Source organism: Rousettus aegyptiacus, unplaced genomic scaffold (genome assembly GCF_014176215.1).
Source record: "Rousettus aegyptiacus isolate mRouAeg1 unplaced genomic scaffold, mRouAeg1.p scaffold_m13_p_9, whole genome shotgun sequence".
NCBI classification, from domain to species: domain Eukaryota; kingdom Metazoa; phylum Chordata; class Mammalia; order Chiroptera; family Pteropodidae; genus Rousettus; species Rousettus aegyptiacus.
In genome coordinates, this window is record NW_023416312.1 from 94,989,406 (window position 1) to 95,012,854 (window position 23,449).

Sequence of the window (23,449 nt, forward strand, 5' to 3'; positions counted from 1 at the left end):
AGGTGAAAATTACCTTATGGTGCTATGGTCCTACTCACTTTGCAGAAGGTTCCACAAAGTGATGTACTTCAAGTGCTATGGCTCACTTCTAATTTACAAGTTCACTAAAATGACTGAAATTAGTAACCTGGTTTGTTCCTTTTCCTACATGATTTATAATTTCAGTAAATGATGTCAGATATTTTTGAAAGTGTTTAATTTTGGAAAACCTGTCTTTTATGGTTTCCCTTTTAAAACATCATTTTAATTAATACTGTTCCTGCACCGATTCCACTTAAATGGGAATATATTAAAAATTGATGCAATATGTTTAAAGCATTTCCTTTTTAAATGTAGGGCACTGTGATATTACAAGCCTCTACTCGTTTCAATTTTATTTGCCTCAAAATATTTATAACATGCCATATGTATTTTATATTATGAAGAATAACATTTCATCCTTCATGCAAGTCATACAAATAAAATCTTTAACTGCTGAAACATCCCAAGTTTGGTTATTTTTGCTTTAGGATTTTAATGCACTAAACTAAAACAGGCCTAAGATCAAGGGTGATGTTCTGTAAATGTTTGAACACCTGGTGTATTCTCTTTATTCTTTTAACCTTGTCGCCTCAAGAATGTATTTGCCTTTCCTTCCATCTCATTGAACTGTGAGTTCACTTTAATAAAAGTTGACAATCTTAGGCAAAAGTTTGATTGCAATTTCTGTCAGATCTGTTGACATTGTTACATAAATTATTTCAGTCAAGGGATAAGGACCAAAAGGTAAGAATGTTACAAAACTTGTTGGACCATCTTTATGAACTTCTGTTACTCAAGGAAGTCCTATTTTTAAAAGGTCCCTAGACACAGAAGAAGGCAGAGCTGTTATGTCTTTGAGAAGGATGATTCGTTTGAGTAAATGATTTTAACGTGAATTCTCCATATCGCAGATGTTTTATTATGGCAATTTTCTTTGTGACAACTAAAATGCTCTACTATAAATCTGCCTGCTTAAAGTCAGAAGGGCCATATTTTCAATGCCCTTATAGTATTAGAAGCATGTGCTAGTAATCATGAAAGGCAAGAAAAATGGCAGGATCATTGTGAACCCATTTGAGAACCTAGAAAAACTCTAATATAGATTCTTTGCTATATGTAAAAAACCCTGGACCAAGTTCCACTTGCAGCTGCTAAATGAATTTTTGGCTAGAAGGAAGAATATGATCATAAGGAGCTGGTCTGATGAATGGACTAGTATCAGAAAGCTTATAACTAAACATCATACCTTTGAGCCTCATGTTTGTCATAAATAGTAATGCCTCTACCTACTAAATTTGACAGCATGTTGTACAAAGCCTCATTGATGTTTGTTATATTGTTATAACTGAATACGATTCAAAGAGAAAATTTTAAAACGTTAAGTTTGTCTAATAGAAATTCTTCAGTTCACCCTAATTAAAAGAGTTAGCATTGTTCATGCATCTCTCTTACAGTTGTTTCTTCATAACTGCAGAATCAGGTGACATAACATTTACCTCGTGACACCAGGCAGGGTCCCCTACCATAGGTGGTTCTGAAATACTTAAAAGTTAAAACTGTGCATTCCTTAGAAGAGTAGTGTTTGCTGTTCCCTCAACTTGAATATCTGCACCTCACTGTAAGGAAAACATTTCCTCTGACCCCAGATTTGACAGCTTTCTGATCTTGCATATTTAGCCAACAAAAAGCCAAGAATAAACTTGTCATCCTCACAGCTCTTATATACCTACAAAACTGAAACAATTACAGATTGAACCTTATTCACAATGCCAATGCAAAGTCAATATTAATTTCATACAAAGGATGATGCTCTCCAACACTCAGATCACTCCTCACAACATGAATGTGGTCATGACTCCCAAGTGGATCATTCTGAGTAGTCAACATGTACCACTTTGTATTTTGTGGCACCTCAATTTTTTTTACTACCTTTCTCCATTCCAACTACATGACAGTAATTTACGTTATTTGAATACTTAATCTATGGCTCCTTTACCATTAGTCCATAATTAAAATATCATACAGTTAATAGAATTGCAGGAGAGGGCTCAGGTCCAGAGTACTTGATCCAGAATGTGATTTAATTATTTTTTATAGGTCATTAAAAGGGGAAAACATGAGGTCTTTCAGGAAACTTCTAGGCCCCCACCAAGCGTATGTCTCTGGACCATAACTCCACAGACCCTCATCTGAAATACCATGACATACAGTAATGGTTTAACTATACAAACTTAAACATAGATGTTTCAGACACTGCTTCAAAACATTAGGGCATTATTAAGCTTTCTAAGGTTATGATTTGATCTATCATATCAGAGAAGTGATTCCTGTTCCTTCCTCTGCCTCATGGTTGGTAACCTGCCTAGAGAGAATGCTTTCTCTCTCTATCCTGAGTCACAACTACTCACAGCAGTTAGACCTAGCCCTGTAACATGTTCCCAAATTAGCCATGTAAAACATGTAAAGCTGGGTCATGACAAATAAAGACTAAACTTCTTGGAAGCATCCCTCTTTGGTGACTAAGAAAAACTGAAGTAAAATCTTGTGGGCCTGACATCCTCTTCCCCCTGAGATTTTTTTCCCCCAGTAGGTACCTCAGTCCATCCTACAACTAGAGCTAGTGGCCTTGCCTCACCAGCCTTCCATATGTGCCCAGGCATATTTTGAATCCCGGGAAGAACACAATAGTCATCAACTGGGTCCCCATCTTTCACGACAGGAACAAGAGATGCTTAACCATTGCTGTATTTTGGAAACTCAATTTGTGTCATACACTGACACAGGTGGCTGATGCCCTGGGATGCTTCATGGTCTCTAAGTAGAAACATGCACTGGGGACACCTCTAAGAATTCCTGACTACACCAACATTCCAGAAGCATGCACAGAAGTCTGTGTGACTTTGACTCTGGCATGCAGCATACGTGAGCCACATTGTACGTAACCTGCTCCATCCCTGTGTGCTGCAGCATAACAGCCTCCAGCCCACCAGCTATCTCCTTCTTAAGTCTTAAAGACAATCTAGATGGACTTAATTGCTCTTCTGCAATATACCCCATGCTATAGTCTGAATCTGTGTCCCCCCCCCCCGCAAATTTCATATGTTCGAATCCTAACCCTAAAGGTGATGGTAGCAGTAGGTGAGACTTTGCGACATACTTAGGCCATGAGGATACAGTCCTTATAAATAGAATTAGTGCCTGATAGAAGAGGATTCAAGGAGATCTCTAGCCTTTTCTGTCATGTGAAGACAGAAGTCTATGACCCAGACGAGTACCCTCATCAGAACCTGACCATGTTGGCACTGTGATCTAGAATTTCTGCTGTTAATAAGCCATCACTTAATCTGTGGTATTCTGTAGTAGCCTTAACAGACTAAGATATCCTGCGACATTCTATCTGGAACACCCTTCACACCCCATCTACTGCTGTGACTTCCTTTAAGTCCTATGACATGCTTAGCCATCATTCTCCACACCCTAGTTATTTCCTAACATGCTGATTATATAACTATTACTATCACCCTGTTACTATTCTCGTTTCTCTTATTCTTTCCATCTTTAACTCAACTACTAGAGAAAAAAACACTCATACATCTCCTACTGTTTCAATGAATATAGTAGTTAAATCAGGCAATACCTTTGCATGATTATCCTGTTAAAGAATCTTTAAAAGTTTAACATTTCATTAAAATAAAATAACCTATTCTTTAACAAATGTTGGAGAGGATGTGGAGAGAAAGGAATCCTCATACACTGCTGGTGGGACCTCAAATTGGTACAGCCACTATGGAAAACAGTACAGAGGTTCCTCACAAAACTAAGAATAGATCTACCATATGAGCCAGCAATCCCACTACTGGGTATTTACCCCAAAGACTTGAAAACCCATATCCATAAAGATATTTGCACACCGATGTTCATAGTGGCATTATTCACAAAGGCCAGGACATGGAAGCAACCGAAGTGTCCTATGATAGATGATTGGCTAAAGAAGCTATGGTACATATACTCAGCCATAAGAATAGATAAAATACTGCCATTTGCAACAACATGGATGGACCTCGAGATAATAATGCTAAGCAAAATAAGCCAAACAGAAAAAAGTAGAAAATCACATGGTATCACTTATATATGGGATATAAACCTAAAAGCAATAAATGAACAGGACAAACAGACTCATGGACATGGACAATAGACCAGTGGTTACCAGAGGGGAGGGGGAGGTAGATGAGGTAAAGGGGGTCAAATATGTGGTGGCAGAAAGAAATGTAACTATGGGAGGTGAAAACGGTGTGTGTGCATGTGTGTATATATGCCTTACTGCTAAAGTGTACAGCTGAAACTTACTGAATTTTGTTAACCCGTGTCATCATAAAAATTAATTAAAATTTAAAAAATAACTTATTCTTTGAGAAGTTGAGATAAAACAAAAAGAGGGTAAATTGTTCCATAAGACACTTGGAAATGTGGTGTGTTCTTGAAAGGAAGAAGAGTTGTGATCCACAAACCTGCATTTATCAAGGTTGGGGAGGGGGATACCTACACATGTGTGTAATATAAAGCCTGTTCCTTCCAGCAGGGACCACAGCTCAGTTTTTTTCCCTCCCCTCTTTTGGCCAACATAAGGAGTTTCACTTGCTGCCGAATGACATTGCAACTTTTATAGATCTGTGGGCAACTGAAGTCTACACGGTAGGGTACCAAATTGCCATAACCGAGCCAGATCTACAACAGTGATCTGATAGGTCTCAGATGACATAGTTATAAAGTATTATATTTCTTGTCAAAACAGTGAATACAGTTTGACATTTATTCTACACTTCAAAATATTGTGTTTTTTTTTTTTTGCCTATTAAAATTTTAACTCAATTTGTGAGTTGTCCTGAAGGAGACGGATGGCGTTGAATAGCCTTTTCACAACATCACACTTTGATCCAAGTGCTTCTTTCTCTGCTGAAGCCAAATATTTAACATAATATATTGCCAGTATCTTTCTTAAAGGGTCATCCAAGCATAGAAATTATGGATTGCACTATTCTTAGCCTTGCCATAAAGCTATTAAAGTCAGAATTCCAAGCCCAGAAGTTGATTTCAGAAACTTCTGAGAACACCGAGTCTCAGAAATATGGATATACTAGAATTCCCTCCTAAAAGAATATTATTCCTATTAATCGAAAGAAATGATTCAACTAATCGAAACATGAATAAAATCTGTTTTAAGTGCTTTGGCTAAAACCATTGTTTTAAAAACTGAGTCCATGAATATTCAATTATAATATTTGACTTTGGTACACACAATCAGTGTTTAGAGGAACAATAAATATGTATATGAAAAATATTGCTATTCTAAATTAGTAGTATAACGTGAAACCCTGTGTCTTGGCTACAGGACTCTGGCATTTAAAAAAAAAAGATTTAGTTTGAGTACCTAGGGGGGAAAAACATACCTTGTGCCATTAAGGTATTTTTATGCTGTAAATAGATACTTCTTGGCATTAAACCAAAAAGGGAGATTGAATATAAGTATACTGGGGAAATCACAGCTCTCAAGTTGCAGGCATACAGCTAATTTTCAAAAACTAAAACTAGAAATTGAAATGTCCATTAGACTTGCCAAATATTCTTTCTCCTCCTATGGCTACGCCTGGTTCATCTATACCAACAGGACCAACAAGATACATGATGACCTAGATCTTTTATTCTAGCTGTAGGCAGATCATTTAGGCTCTTGAAGACATTAGACATAAAACATGATCATAGACTACTCCCAAGTTTTCACATTACTAGTCCACCTACTTGAAAGTAAAGTTAAGACAAACTTCAAAATTCTCAAACAATATGTCTGGCTAACTACTTATACTTGGTATAATCAGTTGTAGCCAGGGGTATAACTCATAATTTACCTGTAGCTCCCCGCTTGGAAAGATGACAAAGGTCTCAAACAAAGGGAAATCATTGAGAGTTGGAAAGAAATGTAATAGGTGCTGAAAACAGTATGTACGCCAATTATACAAGTAACGAAAATAAGACTCAAAATTTTAGGTTCTTTGCCACTGCTAGGAAGTAAAAAGAAGAAAAGAATGTCATTGCCTGTTCTTTATACTTTGCTCCTTAGAAGGCATCGAGGCCAGATGAGACTCAGTGAAGTGCTGGTACCAGAATGTCCATCTAGAAAGTCCTACTGCTGACAGAATCTAAGAGTGATGGCTGAGGAGGCTGATGGAATTTTAGTTCTGTATAGACTGTTTGGCCAGTACTTATGAATAAAGGAAGCAGAATCCAATTAAAAGCAGTATCTGCCATTTGCTAAGGACCATTATTGGTCATAATGTACATACTAGGTACCTGTTGTAAGTCATACCAAGACCTGTTCCTAGAAAGAGACTATACAAGGCAGCAGAGTAAATGTAGAGTCTTGATTCCTTAGTCTTATCTATAAGGCTCTTCAAAGTCTAGTCCCAATCTTTCTAGTCGCATTTGTCCATACTATTTATACAAATACACTTATATTTCAACCAAACCACTTATCGCCATTTGCTGAGCATGCCATGTTCTTTCAATGGTTTAAACACAATCACGTCTTTAATTACCTCTTCCCCCTTCTATCACCAGGACACTGCCCACTCCATTTCTACTGTATAGGCTTCCACTGTCTTTTAAGATCCACATCGCTTCCTATGTCAAGACTTATCTGAAATCACTTCCCCACTAGTTAGAGGTGAGTGACAATCACAATAGCTGTAATTGTCTGTACAAGTCTGTATGCCCCATTAAAATGAGAATACCTTGAGGAGAGGAAGAGAGCATCCATTTTTTTTCTCTATCCATTGGCAGAATCTAATTATCACTAGATTGATTACCTGGTTAAACACCACAAAAGCTTATCCCCTCGCTCCCGAAAGATTATTTTACACATCCTGCTCTTTCAGCTTGGGTCATTTTGCAAATCTGCATGGCCTACAATGGTTCCCCATAATTTCAGCCTTCTGATTCACATACGATCACAGGTACTTTGCCTTTTTTCTGATCAACAGAGCTAAAAAATATAGGTTAACTGGAATTATGATATTCATGGGACTGAAAGCATTTTTCATCATATCTCTGTGCTTGGTTACTGTTACTGGCTTTACATAAGTGTTTTCTCCTACTTTTGTTGTAACTCTTGCTTATAGTTAGATCAACCAACTTTCCTTGGCTTAAGGTCCTTTTTTCTATAATGCATTATTTTCCAATTTTATCTAAGGAATACAAAACCCATTTAATAAATTAAAAAAGCCTGAACTCACAATTCAGATGAATCTTAGCAATTTGTCCTTCTTTGCTGTCATTTCCAAAACACTGCAGCCACTTCCTCAAGGGGTCACGCTGTCTCTGCCTTGGCAAATCTTGGGTGCAGGTTTCATTGATCCTACCTTCACAGAGCATTTTCAAATGTGGGGCTCTGGGCTTTGTTGGAGCAAATGACACCTTCTCCATTAACATGAGGGCTGTAATGTAGAAAAATATTAGAAAATTTATATAAGTATTACTTTTAAAGAAAGAAAAATAAGCATTTATATTTAATATTTTCACTGATGCTAGTCTTGACAGACACCTTTATTCTGTCCATTTATGGACATTAGGGTCCCCTGAGGGAAGACTGGGAGTTCCACAAACTTTATTTTTTGGTTTGCTTTGACCACAGTGTTACACATCACTTTTTACCTATGCTCAGTTAGATAAAATAATCTAAAAATATAATAATTGTCACAAAATGGACATTGGCTTAAAGATATTAAGGGAAATAAACCATAGATGGTAGAGCGTAGTGATGACTTAAGCACAAAAGCAGCAAACTGCTCGAACTGACACTCCTCCCTCCCTTGCCTATCTGAATGTCCAAAGTAAAGGTGACATATTAACATTTTAATTACAAGTGAAAAAGTGAAGTCCTTTTGACAAGAATAAATGCTAATGAAAGAACATTTCAAAGATGGATGTTTGGAATTCTGTCATCAACATGTGATTTTTTTCTTTTGGTCAAAACAATATAAATATATTGCTTGTAAAACTCATGTGTACACATTAAAGACACAATTTTATAAACTTTTATATTCCGAGAGTTTTAGATATGTTAGGATATATTTATTAAACATAAAATGTCAGTTCTAATTAGTAATATTTTCAACTGAGAAAAGTTACTTTCTAATTCTCAAAACAACACCAACACAATTTGCATAATTGTTATTTGGGATAGAAAATGTATACCATTAGGTTTTTATTCATATGCATCTATGTACCTCTAGGACTTATTTTTGTGTGCGTGTCAGTGTTTAAAACAAACCTTTAGAACTGAACTTTGTAGCAGTCTTTTAAATTTCTCTATTAGATCATTAAGCAATGATTTAAACAGTAATAATAATGAGGCTTGTTTAATCGCATTTCTCAATTTCTCATTAAGAAAAGCAATTTGATCTATTAATGGTTTTTGAATGGTTTATTTCTTCTTTAGCTCACAAAGTCTATTTCTTTGTTTTCAAGCTTGAGGTATAATTGATCAAAAATATATATATTTGAAGTGTAAAATGCGATAATTTATGTATACATTGTGAAATGACTACCACAGTGAAGCTAATTAACATGTTAATCATCTCGCATTGTTGCCATTTCTTTTTATTGTGGTGACAACACTTAACATTTACTGTCTTAGCCAATTTCAAGTATGTTATACAGTATTAGCTATAGTCACTGTGCTGTACATCAGATACCTAAAACTTATTCATCTTAGAACTGAAGGTTTGGACCCTTTGCCTGTTATCTCCCCATTTACAAAGTTTATTTTTATACGTGTCTAATGAGATACACACTATTTGTATTTCATGTGTGCATTTTATCGATAAGTATACATATATCGTCATTGAGTGTGCATGCTCAGTTATTTTAACTTTTAGATATATGTGAGCAAAACAAAATAATGTGGAACGTTGTAGTCATTTAACAATAACTCTCCACGTTTTGGTTATACGAGATGAATAAATTCTAGACATCTGTTGCACAACACAGTGCCTAGAGTGAAAAATATGGTGTTATTTTCAGATTTTAAAGAGGGTAGGTCACATGTTAAGCATCCCTCACACACACACACACATGAACATAAGGCATAATTGTGGTGATGGTATCACAGGTGTGTGCATATGTCCAAACTCTTCAAATATTATCTATTGGGTTTTTTACATCAATTATGCCATAATAAAGCTGGTTAAGAAAAGAATATTGAGGCAACTGATAGAGAAGACAGAGTTCAAGTTCATTTGTAAGGTGTTTCATTCCCCCACTCTTCAGCCACTGCATACCTATTTAATTACCTCTTTTCTTTGTCCCTTTAGTCACTTTGTATCCCTTGCCTTATCCCATGCTCCTGTGCCCAGTTTTCTTTGCCTCCACGTTTCTGCATGGAACAGTCTCATTTGTTTCTTGCTGATGAATACTCATGTCCACTATTATATCAATCAAAATCTCAGACTTCAAAAGCTAGCTCATGACCCTGTGTCAGATCTTGCTTCTTTATGCTTCAATGTAATGCTTTTTATTCCTCCATGATAGCTCTGATCATAGTTATCCTTGTAAGATCTTCATAAATGTGTCTCTCCTCCTACGGGTTCCTCAAGGTCAAGGATCACACCCTATTGTATTTTTCTAGTGCCTAGCATAGTGACTTGCCTGGCATAAGCATCGATAAATAGGTTGGAGTGTATCTCCTCACAGAAAAAGAGAAATTAAATAAATGGCTACACTGTGATTAGAACAATAGACTAGTTTGAGATGCCACAAATGCTTGCCTCCAGCCACAACTGTAATAATGTTTTCCTTATATATCACTTTTCATTTTAATCTTTAGATCGTATTCTTAGAAGTAAAATTTTACAAGGATTCTGGGAATTGATGTGACTGCATTTGGAAACATTCCAAGGATTTTATTGGAGTGAGAGGCAGCACGAGGACTGACCAGATGTCAAACACTATAAACATGTACCTTGGGCATCTCATTTTAGTTCTGGTGAAATATGGACATGGGAATAATTTTTCAAAATTGCATGTGGGATTCGCATGCACAAAGCCCATTATTTTCCCAGATGTACCTGAAATAATGGGGGCATAGACAGCTCTGCTTCTATGCTCCCCACACACATCTAAATAAGATTGAAACCATAGGGACACATGAGAAGTGCTCAATGGCTTTGCAGTGGTTTGCAATTCTTTCCTCAACAAATAATGTCATCCTCGGCATGAAAACACTGGTAACATATGCAGCGAGGAAGGAAAGTAAGCAATGAGGTTGAAACAGGAAACTGAAATCTCTCTATTTTTATATACTTAGTTTAATGTGGGATTTAAGAAAATGTGATGTAATATATGTACCCAAACAGTAAATTAGAAGACACTGACTTAATGACAGTTCACCCTTTTAAAAGACCATTGTGTTTCAAAGGACCCAGCCATGATTTACAAGGCTGTATCAGCCTCTTACTAACGGTACTATTTTTGGCAAACTACATAACCTTTTTCCACTCGTGTCTTTTCTTTTCTTCAACAGGGGTAAGGTAGTAATAACTGCTTCCAAAGGGTACTGTGTTAAATGAAATAATGGATGCATTGCTTAGTACATAGATGTTTAAAATTATAAATGTGGCATTAGTGCTTATAATTTGAAACTTAAAATATCAAGATAATTTTGTTTTCTAAAAAGTGATTTTAATTATTCTGGAAATCATGTACTACTTAAACCAAAATAAAGCCAGACTACCAAAGGGAATATACCTATTTTCTAATATAATGGAAATAAGGCTCATGGCAGATTATATTCATGTCCCCCATGATTCATCCCTTGCTCTATATACTCCCTCTTTCCTGTATGACATTTTGTGCTGGGTAGGGCTCCTTTCCCACCCCTTGACCCTGACTTTGGCTATATGATTTCCTGAGTAAACAGACCAAAGTAGAACTAACATTGTGCCACTTCTAAATTTAGGCAGCATACATATTTCTATAAACTCTCTTATGCCTCTACAGGAACCATGAGAAAGGTATATCCAGGCTCACCTCTTGGTCTCAGGACCACAATGAGATACACTTGGAGGAGATTCACCTTTAGCCAACTCCAGCATATATCAAGTGACCTGCCAAGCTACAAACTGCAGAGATAAAAAGTGATAGTTATATACACATGGAGAGTGGGCAGCTTAATTATGAAGCAATGGCTAAATTGACACAGAAACAAAGGTTGAGAAGGAAGAACCTACATGATATTCAAAGACAAGGGTGATATGATACATTTATGGTCCCAGAGCACTCTAGTCTAAACATATCACAGTTTCTAAAATCCTTACAACTGTCTATGGCCATGCTACCCTGAATGTGCCTGATCCTGTCTGATCTCGGAAGCCAAACAGGGTCAGGCCTAGTTAGTATTTGGATGGGGGATCACCTAGGAAGACCAGGTGCTGTAGGTGTAAAAAAATAAGGGATTGTAAGCTGACAAATTCCTTGCAATCTATAAGGTCAATCAAGAGTTACCTCGTCACAAAAAATAAAATCCTCACAACTACAGCTACTACTCATGGTTATAAGTTCCTTGTAGAGGTTCCTTGTGAAATTCTCCCTCTGCCACATAGATAAAGGGAATATATTAATTTATCTGTATAATTTCCAATGTGCTAACATTTATCAGGGTTAAAAGGAAGAAAAATATAAAGGCAAGACTCTAACTCAACAGACTCAGGAAGCACAAAGTGGGAAAATAATTGCCAAAAACACAATTTACATCATTCTTCTAAGTTATTCTTCCTTTGGACTTCTGATAAAGAAAAATACATTATATTAAACTATTTTTTTTCTGAACATGACGGTAATTTCTATTCACTTATAACAAAACTTAAGTCTGATATAGTAAACTTACCAATGCCACAGGGTCACTTTGAGCGCCCCTTTTCCTTCAGGCCGTGTTCCACGGTGACCAGAGAGTGGGACCTGGTTAGCAACACACACACGTACCGTCTCACTTAGTCAACTAAAAACCCTAAGAAGGTGGTGTGTATCTGTATCACACATTTGTAGACAAAGAATAAAGCTTAGAGAAATTAAACACAGGAACCGAAAGAGTAATCTGCTGTCGTTCAGCTAAAGGACACCAAGGCCGCCACTCAGGCCAAGGCCGCGTTCGGCGCCATCCCGAACCTCGGAGCCTAACGCCACGATCATTGTCATTGCTCGTGACTCCATGAGTTGGTGGGAGTTTCTCCTGGCTCACCTGGGCTCGCTGAGTCAGCGGAGCCGTACTGGCCTGAGATGGGCTTTCGGACGGTCCGGGTCCCAGCTGGAATGCAGGGCGGTTGGGCTGGCCGCACCTTGCCTTGCTCCTAGTCGTTCATTCCTGAATCCTCCAGCTTGGGGAGCAGGTTCCAAATAGCAAAGACAGAACGAGAAAGCATCACAGCCTTAGCCTAGGAGGGTGAGCAATGTCACATCTGACACGTCCTGTTGACAGAACAAGTGACAACCCAGCCCAGGACCCCCGCACCTGGAAACAAATTCAAACCCTAAAGGGAAGAGAAAAAAGTCCCACTGCAAAGGCTGTGGTCACAGGGTTCACTGGGCATCATCACAGCCACCCACCGAGCCACGGGGCAGTGTTCCAACACTTGCTTCCCTTGTACACTTTTGTCGTTAAAGTGAAAACGTACGGGTGACAGTGTCAAAAGTCTGGGATTGCCTAATCAACAGCAAAGATCATTCAGGTGTATCTTCCTGGAATGGAGCATCTTTAATGCCTTCCAATTACTGGCAGAAGCCACACGCTTTGCGTCATTATCGTACTATTGGCTTGGAGTTGGAAGGAGCCCAGGTAGTTTGGAGCCTAAACATCGCTGGACTCCCGGCATTCTCTCCAGCTGACTGTGCGAAAGCACTGAGCTCCTAGTTCACGAGTCCCCACCTCAGTCGAAGCAGGAAGTTCTCAGTTCTGTGAACCATCTAGTCATCCTCCCCTCCCCTCCCCGTCTTCAGTGACCATCACTGCAGACAGACCAACTGACCAGAAGTGGAGCTGGCCGACGAGAACCCACGACAGCTACCTGGCAGCTCTGAGAGACCTCCTTCTCCCAGCAGCCCGCATCCGAGGGTGTGTCTGGGGGAGGAGACTGAAGGCAATGGAGGGACACAGAGTGAGAAGACAGACTGAGAAATCGAGATAGGCTGCTGTCGTGCTGGTCACGGGACTCAGGAGGACACCGCAGAGCAGGGGTACCACACCTGCCTGCAGCCCCCACCCCAAGCCCCACGACCGCCATTCTCGCCCCTGCCCTGCCCCTCTCGGGGGTGGGGGGCATAAGAATAATAGGGTGCTGAGGACCCTGTGTTGGTTCTCCCATGCTCACCAGAGGCCTCAGACAATTAACTGGAGGGGGTGGGGATCGAGAATGACTGGCGTCACCATGGAAACGCCCTGTCATTCCCCACGGAGGGCTGCCAGATTGGGAACCAGGAGAAGGTGAAATAGGCATCGGAGGAGGGAAACAGGCTGGTCCCAGGTCCACACGGACTGGCCCCTTCTTGGGGGTACAGCCCTTTCCCTCGCAGCTGCCCTTCCCTCTGTCCACATCGAGGTCCCCATGTCTCTCACCTGCTGGCACTGCTGCCCTGGCGGTGCCCTTCCACATCTGCGCTGGACGGGCACGGCCCTCTCCCAGCGGCCCCGGGACAGCCACGTCTCGCCCAGCTCAAACGCCTGGTCTGCATGACACACCACCATTACCGCCGAGGAGGAGGGAACGCGGTACTGACGACCCACACCCGGGTCCTCTGTGTCCTCCGTGGAAGGGGACAAGCAGACCCGATTCTGCGGCCCGAGTGGAACTGGGCCGCTGAGGACAGGCAGGCAGTGGTTTCACCCCGCCTTGCTGAAGCGAGGGTCCTCGAAGCCCAGGGTCCTCGCGCCCGTGTCCCAATGGGGGTTGAGGGGGGCTCTTACGTCCATCTCCGTCATGACCTCCTTTCGTCCTATTATTTGTGTGGCGTCCAGTCCCCCCTCCCTGACTGCCAGCGCCTCGAAAGCAGCGTCCTGCTGCGTCCTAGATTTCCATCGGCGTCGTGGCCACAAATCATGCAAACTAGGCACAGATCCGGTGGCCGTGAATCAGTCAAGGCACCCGAAGGGCTCAGATGCCCCTTGCGTGCCCGTCACAGCTGGTCACTAGGCTCCGATGCTCCTTATAAACTGGCAACAACCTGGGAAGGGCGCGGAAATGTGTAAACACGCTGACACGGGGCCCACACTCCCCCTAAGACCTTCCACACTCACACCAAAAGTGTAAATAAAGCCCACAGGGGTTATCAGGACGCCACCACCCCCTGCCCTCCGTGCTTGCACAGACTGGGGAGAGTTGTTATTAAATGACCAAAGGGAAACACTTCTAATGCCCAGAGGTAGCTCCCCGCTCAACCCTAAGAATTTCTAAATGGCATCTCTCGGGAGAAACGTAACACTTCAGTAGCAAAGAACAACCCAAAATCCCATTGCGAACCAGTTGTCTGGGTGGAGGAACGTCGTGTCCGTGTGACACAACTGCGGGTGTGGAGAGGGAAGCTGTTCAAGCCGCTCTGACGCGCTCGCACACCCGCCCTTCCTCCCTCAGGAGCCACTGCCCTTCTGCTCGGAGCCACCCCCCTGCCCTCCTCTCTGACACTCAGATGGCGCTTCCAGTTTGAACCCACATGCTGGGCGCACGGAACAGAACCAGCAAAACTCACCCACACGGACCACATCGCTATTACCCCAGCGTGTGTACACGACGGACAAATTTGTCAAAGCCTTTTTGGCTGCGACTGAAAATTACTTTAGGGAACCCGAAAACCTGCAGAGGCCTTCGGGGGCACCGAGGCGCGTCCGCCAGGGCTGCAGACACCTCCCGCTCCCCCAGGCCGCGAGGGGGCGCTCGCACGCCCCGGTGCGGAAACCGGAAGCCTAGAACGGGCCCCAGGTCCCGAACCACGTCCCGACAGGGAGGCTAGGCAGCAGGACACGCTCCAGCCTTCGCACCGGCCTTTCCCCCTGCCGGGCCTCACCTGTCCAGAGCCAGCAAAGCCCAGTGGACAAGAGCACAGGTCCCGGGGACAGTTGGCCCTGTCCAGAGTCCCCGGACTGACCCTCTCCAGCTGGGCAGCCCGAGCAGGCCGTTGGACCTGGGGAAGGCTTAGAGCCCCTGAGGGTGATCACAGGGACGCGGGGATGGCTAGACATGTGAGCTGACAACACGGAGCCCTTACCCTTTCTGGAGTAGAGCCCGGTGTGTAGGTAGCTGTTTTGAGAGAGGGGCAGCAAAGCGGCCCAAACACTGCCTAGGACATGCCAGAACCAGGTGTAAGGAAACTCACCTGGGGAGGGGACCAGGGCTGACACGGGTGTGAACTATAGCACCTGCTTCCCAGACACAAAGTGTCACTGTCCCCACAGATGGCCTCTGGTGTCCTGTGCTAACATCTTCGCTTCTACTCTTCTGTCGCTGCCCCCTCTCCTCCTGCACCTCCCCCAGCCTGCACACGTGCATATGTCCGCGCGCGTGCACACACACACACACACACACACACACAACTGAAAATGGAAAGACGAAGTGGCATTTCCCCATTCTCAGGAGGTCTGACGTGCCTCCCTTCCCTTCATTCTTCACACAGTAAATAGAGAAAGAGCAGTGAAAGCAGACGCGGTGGCAACCACTCCCCAAGCCTGTGCCTGGCACTTCGTTCAACCCGGCTCTACTGGTGACAACACAGCTGTGTAGGTGGCTTTCAGATTGTGAGTGGCCATCAGAATCTAAAAAACCTGGCCAAGCAAACCCCACCCAGTCCCTCCTGCACCCTACTCAGAGACCTGTCTCCTTTCCTGCCCTACTACACTTGGAAAGAGGGAATAGGACTTACCCCTTTCTCATCCCCAGGACAAGAGTATCCTTTCCTGATGACTTTCACAAGAGGATTAGATGCCCCCTTAAATGTGGTATCCTCAAGCAGGGTCAGGCCGGGTGAGGCCTGGTCAGCACTTGGATGGGAGACCACCTAGGACGACCAGGCGAAATGAAGTCAGTAAATGAATGCATGAATGAATGTGGTTTACTCGTCTTACTGCAACTGAAACTAAGTCGGCTTGGAAGACAAAAGCCACTCGAAGCAGTGTCCTGTTCCAGTCTCTTACCTTAAGTGCAGACCCCAGACGAGCCATGCAAGGTCCCCCGAGGACCCAGGAGGCAGGGCCGGCAGAGGGCGCCTGGCGGGATGGACAGGCGGGTCGGGAGTCTGCTCCCCCTCGACCCTGGAAGGAAAGAGCCGGGCCCACTCCCCCCAGGCCACTTCTGTCCCGCCTCCTGGAGCGAGCAGCCTGAGGTGGCCACAAGCCGTCCCTCTTGCAAGGACCGGGACCTCACCTCCCCACGTCCCTGCCTCCTCCATCCCCCCTGAGGGAGCATCCCCTGCCTCTGATGCAGGTTCTCGCGTGTTTTTTGGCCCTGAGGGGGGATGCGGATCCTCAGACTCCAGCACCGCAGACCTCTGGGCTCGCACCCTCCAGCCTCACTCCAGGAGACAGCCACTGCGCATCCAGAGGGTCATCTGTGGTGGGAGACACAAGGGAGATGATTGGGGGCCGTTAGAGAATCTCATAGAAAACGGCCCATCTGATCGATCATGGACGGGTACTGACGTGGTTCTCCCAGGGCATTCGTGTGCCAAACCTCGTGGTGTCCGGAAGGAACAAACGTGACCCCTTAGGTAGCACAGCTCTGAAGCCAGCGAGCCCCTTCCTGCCCTCTCATGCTGAGTTTTCCAGGTCTTATCTTCAGAGGTTCGTGGATTGAGAGGCCCTGTTCATACATTTTTATTGCAGTGTACGCATGTCCTGGATTACAGAACGGGGCAACCAGTTACCACGTAAGCGCAGGAGGGAGATGCTGATGCTGGGGCTCCCCAGACCTACAGGGGCCTCTGCAGGACGGTCACGTTCACCCAGGGAGCGGGGCTGAGACAGCCCTGGGTCCACGAGCAGCAGTCGCCACTGCCGCAGCAGCCCTGCGGAGGTCTGCCAAGGGACCCCCATTTCCCCCACGGGCCAGTTCCTTTCTTCCTCCCCTACCTGGGTGTCCTCCACTGTGGGGAGAGACTGCTCCGCTGTGACCATGCCCTCTGTCCCTGCTCTCTCTTCAACCTCAGGCTTCTCGACCTCCATGCAGATTACATCATAAGAGGCAGAGAGCTGGTGGAACTCGGGGTCCGGGTGGGTGGGGCAGTGAGGTGTGGGGGGAACGGGAAGCCGAGAGGCTCAAAACGCACAGCGGGGATGCTCAGGTCCCTAGCAGATGCTGAGCACCGATTTTCTATTCTAGGCCGGGGGCTGACCCGGGGCTGCACGTCAGCACAAATTCGCTCATGGATTCTTCACTACTCTTGGTGCAGTCAGAAAATAAGGAAGAACAACAACATTCGTTAGGCCGTAAGTGTTGTGGAAAATATGATTAGTTAATACGAATTGAGTGACTGGCCGGGAATGGGTGGAGCCCAAGGCCGCCTTTGTCTATGTTTTAAGAGGAATGGAGAGGGAAGACAGACGGGTAAATATAAGTGAAAATAGGCTGTTCGACTAAAAATAATATCTAAAAAGATGTATGTTGTATACAAAATGAATGATAGGTCAAAATAGAACAAAGAACAGGAAGGATTGACGATAATTCTTCTAAGTCTCTTTTCACACGTGCTAAACGTATGAGCTTACGTTGGACTGTGATAAGTCACTGTTGTGTATTTTCTCCACTAGGGAAACTATTATTTCAGAAGCAGGCAAAACAAGGGGAATCAATTGACAGATGTCAGGAGGAACAAGTAAAACACAAATGAACAGGCTTAAAACTAATTATCCTGGAATCGCATTAAAGGACACTAGAATAAACACTCCAATGAAAAAGATTTTAGACCCTTTAAAATAAGAAGTCAACCACATACCGAATACGTGGCACTTATTTTAAATACGAGTACACATGTACGCTGAAAGAAATATAGAAAATCTGTTTTATCTTCCATTGTTTTCTTTTCACTGAGGTATTTACAAATAGTAAATGCAGTCTGATGAATTTTGGAAAAAAAATGTGTACACTCAAATCATCACCCACATCAACATATAAAGCTTTTCCATTGTCCCAGACAGTCCCTTTGCCAAAGTCCCACGAACAGGCAGACAGTGCTCGGATTCCTGCGGTCCCGGGTCACTCTTGCCTTTGCCTGATCTTGCCAAGACTCTGATCCCCCATCACGTATTCAGAGATTCACACAGTCGCCCCTGATTCCTCATGGATTTCACATTTGTGAACTCTCCTCCTCACTAAAACTCGTGCGTAACCGCAAAACCAGTTCTCGCCCCTTCGCGGTCATGTGCAGACATGCGCAGAGGTGAAAGGGGGCGTCACCTGACGCCCCTGGTCCTTGCTGAGCGCAAAGGTGGGATGCTCTGCGTCCTCCGGTCAGCTCCCGTTCTGTAAACAAGTACCTTTTTGGCAGTGCCACATTTAGTGCCGATGTTTTCACATTTTTGTGCCTGTTCTTGGTCATTTCCCTGCCCATTATGACCACGAAGCACAGTCTCGTGTTCTTAAGTGGATGAAAGCCGAGATGCACGTTCTGGAGAAAATGCGCGTTACACGAGCTGCGTTCAGGCGCGCGCCGTGGCGCTGCTGCCTGCGAGGTCGGTGTGAATTCAACACTACATTCAACACGGCGTCTCTAAACTGAAGCACACGTGAAACCGTGCTGTTGTTGGCTGCTTTATGAAAACGTTTGAAACGCAGGCTCGCGGGACACTAACGTGACCCTCCCCCAGGAGCAACAGCTAAGGATCTGCTAATTCAGTGTTCATGCTGACTTTGTGGGACATAACTGCTCCACGTCACAAAAATGCACCGTATGATAAATAGCTCCCCTCATTTTACGGCCACACCGCTTATTTCTTAACAGTATCTTTTGATGAGAAGAATTTTTGGGGGGAAACCCAAGCCATCAGTTTTCTCTTACAGGGGGTCCTGGAATCCTTCCTCAGGGAAGTTTTGCCTCCCTCGGGTTAGAGCTGTTTTTGTATTTCCTTCTGAAGCTGTATGGATTCTAGATTTCAGGTTTCTGCCCATGGTCCACATTGAGATAGTTGGGGCGAGTCTGAATTAAGGGCCGTGGTTCATTTCACCGTTCTGATGTCCGGTTGTTCCAGCATGATCCGCCGAACAGCTTTCCACTCCACACTGAACTCCACCGGCACGTATGTTGATAACCGGATGACCACCTGAGTTTGGGTCTGTACATGGGGTCCTTATTCCATTCACTGCTCTGCTTGTTTATACTCATGCTAATAAGGATCAGATGTCTTGGACAAAAGTCAGCCTCCATTCTTTAAAACCTCTTGAGAGTTTAGAAATGGATGTATATTTCAAATTTCCTTAAAATTATAATTACTTATGTACACACACACACACCCCTACACAGACACACACCTTTTTTAATAGGGATCCTCTGGAGACAGACATTCTCATAAGGCAGTGATGTCCACCATATTTACTGTGATTTAACAGTATCCTGGAAGTGTTAGCCAATACAGTTAGATAAGAGAAAAACAATTAGAAGCATAAGAATTGGAGAAAAGAATATATTTATTATGAGATGACAAAATGGTACATCTAGAAAATTAATGACACAGTGTCTCAAAACTTATGAAATAGCTTTGCATAATAATTGTCTACAGAATTAACATGCAGAGATTAATAACCATTAGGTTTACAAGTTATAACCATAGAAGATATAATGAAGAGAAAATTCCATTTAGAGTAGCAACAGTAAGATAAAATATCTAAGATTAAAATTCAAAACTTTGAAACCACACATAATGAAAGCTATAAAACACTCTTGAAAGGAAAAGTAGGGTTAAACAAATGTAAACACATCTCTTATTTCTTGGGTAGGATGTTTCAATATCATCACAATGTGAGTTCTACCTAAATTACTTTAAATATATAATGCAATCCTAGTGAAAATACTAATAAACTTCTTTCAGGAGCTAGAGAAATTGATATTGAAGTGGAAAAAATGTGCACGCATAGCTATAAAACGGTGAACGAAGAGATATGATTGGGCATGGGCCCACCGGGGCCCACTGATGTTAAAACACAATACAAAGACTGTATTGTTAAAACTGTGCGCTACCAGCATGTGAGTGGACAAACAACAAAGGAATAGAACTAAAGGTCCAGAAATAGACCTGACTATATTGAAATTTAGTATATAATAAAGATAGTATCTTTTATAACTTTCCCAAAAATAGATATAAATAAACAATGTTGAGACTATTGATAGCCATTTGGATAAAGAATAAATTATACTTCTATTCCTCCCATTGGATACAAGAACACATAAATAAGGCCATTTAATGACAATAATGCTCAATTTGATACAGCAATTCCAAATGTTATTCATCTTTTAACAAATATCAAACTATATGAAGCATTTGCTTATATAAATTTTTCCTTACACACAGCTTTAGCAGCATTCCACAAATTTTGATATGTTGTATTTACATTTTCATTCAGCACCAACTATTTAAAAACAAAAGGGTCTCCCAATGAGAATTTTTGCCCTGGAAGTAAGGAGTAGTGGAGTTTGCCACACCACAGGACTATGTTCCTAATCAATTAGCAATTTGTGCCAGCCTAAGATGCCCACCTGCCCACACAGTGTTTTGGGTCAGTGGTCTTTCTTGGGTTTCTTCACTTCTTCATCTCCACTGCTCACTTTATCACCCAGTGTTCACACCAGTGGTAAAGAATCTCTCAGTGGGTTTATTACCCTTGGATGCAGATAGAGTTTGTGAATTATTATCTCACATAGTATGCTAATTCATAAAAAGTTATTAAACATGGGATTTGAGTGAAGAACTGCACTGGAGTCCTGAAATGATACAGAACCAGAGAAGATATGGCCCCTAACCCCAAAGAAGTTCTAACCCAGTAGAAGTAGTTTTGTAGTTATATACTAACCATCTCAGGGTCAGAAATTGGCCTTGTGGAATTCTCTCTTCCAGACCTCTGTTTCTATGCAACCTTTTTCTGGTCTCAGACTTAGGCCCTGTTTTTCCTTAACTCTCACAACTGTCCCAGGCTGTCCCAAGTTCTGCCAAGGACTAAATCTCCTTCTATCTAAATGGTTCTTCTGTTTCTTTTATCAGGCTCTCCCTAAGATGCCACAGACCTCCATTAAGACAGACCACTGATTGTATAATCTTGTTTTCTAAGTCTTTCCCCAAACACAAAGTTATTACTTCAGCCTGGGACCTTGTATATTTCTCTGCATGCGTGGCTGTGAGGCTAACGGCATCTTTATTCAATGAGCATTTGCCATCACAACATTAGGGTAGAGATAGTGTGTGTTCAAAGAAAATGGTGAAGTTAGAAGCATGGTGGTATGAGAGGATCTGCAAGTCTCTCTCCTTGAAATTACAAGTTACAGCTATAATTTAACAAAGAATTCCTTGATTAACACACAAACACACCTGAGGGATTCATACATTGAGACATCTGAAGGTGCACATATTGAAGCAAGCAGGGGGAGCAGGATGGGGAAAAGGACAAGATGACAGAGACCGGGAGCTAAAGATGCAGTCTGGTGCTTGCCATAGCCCCAACAGATTCAACGGCAGTGAAAGGTTGGGGTGCAATCTTCACTGGACAGGCCAGATGGAAAGAGGCAGCAATTGGGCCAGGGCAGCTGATACACCTTGAGGCTGAGCCCAGGGTCAGGGGAAGAGCAGTAGTACAAAGGGCGGCAGAGTTCTACAAGCTGTCATCACCAAAGAATGCTGCAGCTGTGCGAACCTGGCCCATTCACCCTCCCTGTGGCCCACACAGCATTAAAAGCCTCACCCAATGGATTGAAAAATGGCAGAAACAACATTCCAGCCTAAGTGGTCTGTATTCATTGTGGCCAAACCTACTGAAAAGAACAAAGCCACAGACGTGTGAACCTTCTTCCCCTTGATCACCGTTCCCCAACCTATCAAGTCAAAGCCTGGTAGAGGCAGCTGAGGCACTTCAGACAGAGTGGTGCAGCTGGTAGCTTCTGATTGCAGGAAAGTGGCACCAGTAACGCACAGGCCAGGAGACCCATAGCTTGCCCCATTCCACCATAGGCGTGATGCCATGAGATCAAGGCAACCAGGTTGTAAAGTAGATGCCCGCCTACTTGGAGAATATGAGTTGTTTTCTTTCCAAGGCTGAGGTGATACTGCCCCACAGAGATTTCTGAAGTCCCAGTACTACAGGAAAGAGAAAGCAAAAACTTATACTAAAGTACCACCTACTAGAAACAAAAGAACGACTTCTGTTTATAAACCTGCTAAACAATTAAGAGTCAAATACTTACATAAAAAAGATTTTATTCTCACAAATGCCCAGGCAGAGAAACAATCCATTAAATACAATGAATAACCAAGGTAACAAAGACCAGAAAGAAACTGAAAAATCTCTAGTGAATAAACTCAAAGACATGGAAGACTGATTTAAATGACAGACAATTCAAGATTGCACTGCTGAAAAAACTCAATGAGATACGAGAAAATGCAGAAAGAGCAATTCGATGAGCTCAGAAATAAAATAAATGAACAAAAGAATACTTTACCAAGGAGATTGAAACTATAAAAAAGAACCAAACAAATTCTGGAGCTGAAGAACTCAATAAATGAGATGAAGAATGAACTGGTAAACTTAGGAAATATAACACACCAGATCAGAAAAGAATTATGATATTGAAGATAGAAATCTAGAAATGACTCAGGTTAAGAGAATTGAGATTTAAAAAGACTTTTATGAGAACTATCTGACTATTAGAAAGAACAATATAAGAATAATGCGTATAGCAGAGGGGAAGAAAGGGAGAAGGGAACAGAGAGCTTATTCGAACAAATAATTGACAAGAACTTCCCAAACCTGCAGAAAAAGCTGGAACCTCTAATCCAAGAAACTAATAAAACCTCTAATTATCTCAATTCAAAAAAGCCTTCTCCAAGGCATATTACATTAAAGCTGTCAAAAGTTAATGACAAAGAAATAATTCTCAAGGCAGCTAGTGAAAAGACGACAGTAACCTATAAAAAAAAACCCTATTAATTTATCATTGAATTTTTTAGTAGAAATCCTACAAGCTAGGAAAGGGTGAAATCATATATTCAAAATGTTGAGATAAAAAATAACCAGCCAAGAATAAAAATCCAGCAAAGTTATCCTTTAGAAATATAGGCTGTTCCAGATAAACAGAAGCTGAGAGGATCTACAACCCCAACATTATAAGAAATGCTGAAAGGTGTTCTTCTATCTGAAGCAAAAAG

General features: G+C 42.4%; 1 pseudogene; it reads left to right on the plus strand.

The window, feature by feature from the left end:
* Positions 1-11,391: 11,391 nt before the first annotated feature.
* Positions 11,392-11,510, plus strand: LOC118608433 (annotated as a pseudogene).
* Positions 11,511-23,449: the final 11,939 nt, after the last annotated feature.